The sequence below is a fragment of the Oryzias latipes genome, chromosome 7 (genome assembly GCF_053564925.1).
Source record: "Oryzias latipes strain Hd-rR chromosome 7, Olatipes_Hd-rR_3.1".
In the NCBI taxonomy this organism is placed as follows: Eukaryota; Metazoa; Chordata; class Actinopteri; order Beloniformes; family Adrianichthyidae; genus Oryzias; species Oryzias latipes.
This window is the reverse complement of record NC_136243.1, coordinates 9,156,721-9,163,945: the sequence shown is the minus strand read 5'-3', so window position 1 is coordinate 9,163,945 and position 7,225 is coordinate 9,156,721.

Genomic DNA, 7,225 nt, shown 5'->3' with positions numbered 1-7,225 from the left:
ATGAGGAAGTCTTTGCAGACGTGCCGTACTAACAGTTTGATCCAAATGTTGAACCTTTACTGCGCGATGACTTCTCTTTTCTGACCGTAGTCAGAAACACACGGGAGATTTCCTCGGGGTTCACTTTTCCGTTCTGAACCCTCAGCCTCCAGAGTGGGTTAAGAAAGACTCCAAAACTTTTGGGGGACACACCTTATTTTTAATTTATGGTTCTCCGACACGTGTCTCCGACACGTGTGATGGGGACACACGGTCCCCATCATACACGCCCCCCAAAGAAATAAACGGCTTCTAGCCTGTTCCATAGCAACGGTGTCCTGGTTGATTAGTTACCGTTTGGGTCCGGACCGGACATAACAGCGGTTTCCGACTACGGTCTGAAGCCTGAGGCTGAAAGGTAACATGCTGACAGCAAAATCAGCGCACAAAAAGCACCTTAATAAGTCATGTGATCTCAGTTGGTCGTGTCCTGAATTGACGTCACTGAGGTACGACTCGCATTTACTGGGGAATATCCGATTTGTCTGCTTACATGGCACACGCAAATGCACGTATCCGATTCATTTCCAATTTATTTCCACATATGAGAGAGGCTTGTATCCGATCTGAGAAAAACGGAATCCATGCGCTTTTGTCCTGCTTACACTATCACCGCTCATATCCGATCAGTGCCAAATGAGAGGAAAAAATCGGAATTGGGTCACTTGAACCATGCAGTGTAAAGGCGGCCTTAGTAGTAAGGATTTTACATGAGGGGAAGTGACTTTAACAAAGAAATGACAAACAAAACACAAAACCAAAAAAACTTAAACAGGAGTGCAGGGCACAGTATTCCAACACTAAAAACAGAAGAGACATCATATTAAAAACATTTGATAAAAAATAATTTACCAATTGTTTAAAATATACCTTTGCTGTGATATAAGTGTAAATATCTGGTGCTTCGCAAAACCTCACACCCAGTCTGAACCTGCTTCTTGTACTTTTCATCCAAACGCTCAAGCTGTGAATTGAGTCAGAATCGAGTCAGTGGGATCTGGAGTAACTTCAGAGCTAAAGATCGTGGCCACACAACTTTCAGAATTAACTGAAATGCATGCCTCAGGTCCACTCCCTTGTACCACACAAACTGTTTGGACAGTAGCCACCACTCTCTGGGTGTTAACCATGCCTCACTCATAGCTACATTGGTAATGGGGACATATGTCCTCCCTCCTTCTGCTTTTACTAAGGAAGGCGAAACCCACAAGAGAGAAAAGAGAAGATGGATATGCATCATTTATCCTCAGGAAACAGTGGGTTTTAAGCAGCAAACTGTTCCTGCTCCAGCAGTACCTGTAGAAGAAAGAGGCTCAGACTCAGAGTTCTTCAGAACCTGCTCTTCCTAAACCTTCTTCTAGTCCTCCAGGTCTGTGGCAGACTAGACGTTCATGCTGATGTTAGTAAACATGTTAAAAAATGATGTTTCCCATCTTTTCAGTGTCTTCTTTAGAGATATTTGATGATGAAGAGTTGGAGAGAATGATGCTTTCTGTCTCTCCATAACTGGTAATACTGTTGCAGTGTTATTTACTACTTCTGATTCCAACCTGTTTTCTTATTTCTTTTACTAAATAGCAGGGACATGACTAAAAAAGCACAAAAGTGAGCAGTGTCATGTGGGATTCTTTTTAGATTGTAGATTGCAATACAGTACCAAATGTTAACTGGGTTATGGACTGTTGAGAAAATGAGACATCAAAATCCTACTGTTCATTCAAAAATTGTTCAGTAAGACATAGTTTCACTTCTAAAGGCCATTAAAAGCCATTTTACTTTTTTTCATTTTTAGCTGACTTCCTAAACTGAAATTTTAACAAAAAAGAAAAATGATCAAAAGAATAAATCTTATGGAATACTTTTAGCCTAGTATATAGCATAGTAAACATTTTTACCTACCAGCCATGAATTATAAAAATCACCTCAAATTTTGAAAAAAACCTTTAATAGTTCTTGAATCAGCAGCCATTAGGAAATGCTTATAAAATTGCCTAAATCACACTGACTCGTGACTTAGGCAAAATAAAACTGCCTGTATAATTGCCGTGGCGTGTTCTGTTTAACTGAGGATGTAGACAATTTTACCAGAGGTGGCCAGCATCATGAGAAGAGGATTTAGGCAAAAAATAATTTTTGTCAAAAAATGACTTAGGCAATTATTTTAAGAAGGTGAAATGCTGCCCCCCATTCAATTTTAAGATGGAAAAATGAATTGTCATTCGACGTTTATCCTAAACAGCCAACACATTTTCAATAAAAACCCAGCTCTGGTTTCCGAAATCTAACCATTACATTTCTACAGAGAAAAGTTCAATGCATCGCCTACCTTCCAGCTGTCCAAGTGTTTATCAGCCGCACGCCTTCGAGCGGGTTCATCCAGGGGTTTCCAGGGTTACCGGGGGAGTGGGGGTAGGGGTGCCTGTATAATGCTGCGTTCACTGGCTTTTCGAAATACGCATTTACTGATTTCATGTCAACTGGTGCAAATTGAAGGCTTAAAGACCTGTTGATTTTAGTAAAGATAATATATCCTAATTAAAAGAAAAAAAAAAGACTTTATTGAGAAACACTACAGGGAACAGGAATGAAACATTTTTAGCAGATAAATTATAAAACTTCATTGTAATACCGTAAATTCCGGACTATACAGCGCACCCGATTACAAGCCGCACCCACCCGTTTAAACGTGTTTAACTAGTTTGGTACATACACAAGTCGCATCAGAGTACAAGCCGCATGTATTAGGCAGCATAATCATCCTGACAAATTTAAGTGTGACTCTGTATCACACTGTGGCAAGTGCCAGCCTTGCCTGAGGCTCACGTATTTGAGTACACCCACATCTGCCTAACAGCATGGAGGTCTATTCTGTTCACAAGTTTCTCAGTTATGGTTTTCTTTTTTTTTTTACTTATTGACAATCTAGGTATCATACATAAAATTACAAACAGTAACCATGTAATCAACATTACATCCCTCAGTTATGATGAGGAAATTTACATCCGCGATCCCCCATTTCCCATGAGTCTTAGGGGCTAAAGGCGGGGCCAACGCCCGGCTTGCCACACTGTTGTATGTGTTTAAGAATGAGCAAGTAGCAGCAGAGCATGGAGGGGTGAACGGGAACAGCTCTCCTTCCACTTGTGTCGCGGCAGCGTTATGGGAATAACAGGGCTGGTTAAAAACACACACCAGTAAAATAAAGCAGCGGCGACTGAAAAGCGCGCGCATCAGCGCGAGACGCGCGCCGCATCAGAAGTTTCCTTCCAAAACAAACAAACACGACTCTGCGCTCCGCGCTCGCCAAGCGGGCTCCTTGTCTCCCCTTCCTATCCGAAAATCTCACACGGCGGCTGTGAGCTTTTTAATGCAAAATTCCGCTCAGTCCTTAGAAACCGTGAAACGATCACGTGGATTTGTGTTTCCAGTTGTGTCCCAACAAAATAAAGGCTGATGTTATTCACACATATTTACGTGCAGCCAGGCGAGTCACTATGACTCAGAGGTAAATACACTTCTGAGCATGCGCTGTTCTTTCCTTCACGCAGCTGACCGGCTTTTCCAAACCCGTTGGTGATGGTGGATTTTTTCACGCTGCTTTTAACGATTGCTTTTAACTTGAAAGCTTCATCATATTGTAGCGGCGATCACGTGCAAGGATGGCACGTGAATGGCACCAAAGGATTCTGGGATGCGGCCGGGCATGCGTGTTTCGTTTTGTTGAACCATGACTGAAGTGTCTTAGACATGAAGTGAGGTCCATGCTGTTTGGCTGCTTAGAGGTGTGTTAAAAAACTAATGACTCGTGCTTGGTGTCAGACAGAGAATTCAAACCATTTACCAAGTCCGAAAGTACGAACATGTCGGCCGCCAATTAAATCCATAAATTAGCGCGTCACTGAATAAGCCGCAGGGCTGTAAGCGCAGGAAAAAAGTAGCGGCTTATAGTCCGGAAATTACGGTACTTGAGTATATAAGATACGTCAAAAAACATTGACAGTAAAAGAGAAGAAAATATTGTAACAACCCAGCTGGTACATAACTGTAGAGGGGAAACAAGAGCCGAACTGCTAATCAACTGGCTGCATTGAAGAGCTGTCTGTGCCCCATACATCGCACGACTCCCGACAGTCTTAAAGAGGAAGAAGCAAGTAGAAAAGAAGTATCTCCTCTCCTGCATCAATGCCCATTTATTTAAGCACACCCACAAACAGCCAAACAGAATGGTCGTCACTTCTGCTCACAGCCCCATCACTTAGGATTTATACCCAAGATTCCCCACTTCCCAAGAGTCTTAGGGGCTGAAGGCGGGGCTAACCCCCCAGGTCGCCACACTGCCCCCACCTAAGATGGTTAACCTCCTCACATAGCTGAAAACCAAAACACCACAAGCAGCAAAACACACACATTTGCTGAAGACTCATGCTCACAATTCTGGGTTCCAACCACCACTTTAACAGTCTTCCTCCCAGCTAGCTGGGTTCGCTCACCCGTTACTGACATAGTTCCGTGCCAGTAGGTGCCCAGCCAGCAGAATCAAGCACGGTCCCCGCAGCGGTGGCAACGCAACCCTCGGGGTGCATGTTGCTTGGGGGAGCAGACTCTATCCGGTTAACTACTACTTCCAAGACTGAAGTGATTCCCCTGCAGTGTCAGGGCTGCCCCCAGGGTAGATGGCCTCGCCAGCAGTGCATGCTGGCGCAGACGTTTCAGAGCAAGTCCTCTGAGGAAGGCATGGAAGCTCAGTTCCTCCACTGCTACAGGGGACAAGGTTGGATAACCCCGCCGAGCGAAGAGTTGCACATCAGCGGCAAAGGTCCCCATGCTTTCGTCGTCTCCATGGCGACGAAATTCCAACTGCTGTTCCCATCCATTCAAATGATGATTGTGAAAAGTTTTTATCATTTTTTATTGAAAAGGTCAGATCTGTGAGAAGCTCTCTGTGTCACACAGCTGGTCCTGGCTCTGGCTCTATTCCTAGTCCGCCTCATCCTGTGATTTTAGACACATTCTCACCTGTTTCCCTCCCTGAGTTAGTCAGATTAGTTGGCACAATGAAGTCATCCTCTGGCTCCCTCGACACGCTGCCAACTTCTCTGCTCAAAGATGTCTTCCAGTCCATTGGCCCCTGTGTCCTGTCAATAATGAACTTGTCTCTGCTGTCTGGTCAAGTCCCTGAGCCCTTTAAGGAAGCTGTTGTACTTCCTCTACTTAAAAAACCTGGGCTTGACCCCTCCCTCTTGAGCAGTTTTAGACCTATTTCTAACCTTCCTTTCATGTCTAAAATTTTAGAAAAGGTTGTTGCCAAACAACTTACAGCTGCTCTCGACAGTCATGGGACATTCGATCAATTTCAGTCAGGTTTTCGCAGAGCTCACTCCACTGAAACAGCCCTTCTCAGAGTCACTAATGACATCCTGATGCAGAGTGATGCAGGAAAATGCTCTGTGTTACTGTTATTGGACCTGACCGCAGCCTTTGACACTGTGGACCATTACATCCTCTTGGACAGGCTGAAAAACTGGGTTGGGGTCTCCGGATCAGCCTTAAACTGGCTCTCCTCATATTTGACTGGCAGATCTTTCTCTGTTGTTTTCTCCAAGTTTAAGTCCTCCTCTGCTCCCCTCACTTCTGGTGTGCCCCAAGGCTCAGTTTTGGGACCTTTATTGTTTATCTTATATCTGCTGCCTTTACAGCATATTTTAAGTTCTTTTAATGACATTTCTTATCACTTTTATGCTGACGATATTCAGCTTTATGTGTCTTTTAAACCCCAGGATGTTTTTAAAATACAGACTTTACAAAGGTGTCTGGATTCAGTTAAGAGCTGGATGAATAACAACTTTCTCCAACTCAATGAAGCCAAAACTGAGGTCCTAGTTTGTGCTCCTGACAGTTGTCTCCCCCAGATAATCCATGAGCTCGGTCCACTTGCTTCTTTTATCAAGTCCTCTGTCAGGAACCTAGGTGTAACTTTAGACCTGGTTTTATCCCTGGAGTCTCATGTCGGGTCACTTGTTCGCTCTTGTTTTTATCATCTTAAAAACATTGCTAAACTGAGTCCAATTGTGTCGCATTCTGAGATGGAGATGCTCATTCACAGTTTTATATCCTCCCGTCTCGACTATTGCAACTCCATCTTCACATGTTTAAGTAAAAAATCTCTAGAACGGCTCCAAGTTGTCCAGAACGCTGCTGCTAGGCTTTTAACCAAGTCATCCAAGTTCTCACACATCACCCCGTTGTTAATGCAGCTGCACTGGCTCCCCATTCACTACAGAGTGCATTTTAAAATCCTGGTCTTAACATACAGAGCTCTTAATGACCAAGCACCAGTCTACATAAAAGACCTTGTGCAGCCATACACTCCCAGCAGGTCACTGAGGTCATGTGACCAGGGTCTGCTGGCTGTGAAGAGAACCCGATTAAAAACTAAAGGAGACAGGACGTGATGCTGTAGTATCGCGAGAGCCGACGAGAGGAGTGTGGTGAGTTTACTTGGCGGCGCGTAAGTTGTGAACAAACATTTTTGATTTATTTAATTACACCGCCATATTTAAATAATCCAGAAAGTTTAAAAAATAAAAATCTAAAAAAGTTTGTCAAGCATTTGCCAGCCTGGATGACCTGGAGGACCTGGAGGATCTGGAGAATTACATCGACGAGTGTTTCAATACCTGCCTCATGAAGAAATCCAACACCGCCACTCCGTCCACCAAACGCAACCGTCCCGAAGACTCCCCGGGGGCTGCCTCCTCCCCAGGCAGCAACATGAGTGATATCCTGGATTCAATTGATAAAAGGCTCTCCAGCCTTGATTGCCGTTTAAATCTGCTGGAGATCCTCCATAAGGAATTCCAAGGTCTGCGAGAGTCTCTGGAGTTCAGCCAACAGCAGGTGCAGGAGCTCGCAGCGGAGAACCAGGCCCTCAGAGAGACCGTGAAGATCTTGGGCCACGACACCGCCCGTCTCTCTGAGGAAAACCGATCCATCAAAGAAACCCTCCTGGATCTTCAGGCGAGGAGCATGAGGGACAATCTAGTGTTCGCAGGGATTCCAGAAGAAGCAGGGGAAGTCCCGGAGAACATTGTTAAGTCCTTTATAGAGGTCCACCTGAAACTCCCCAAGGAAGAAGTCCAGAAGATCTCCTTTCACAGGGTTCACCGGCTCGGAGGAAAAAGGTCGG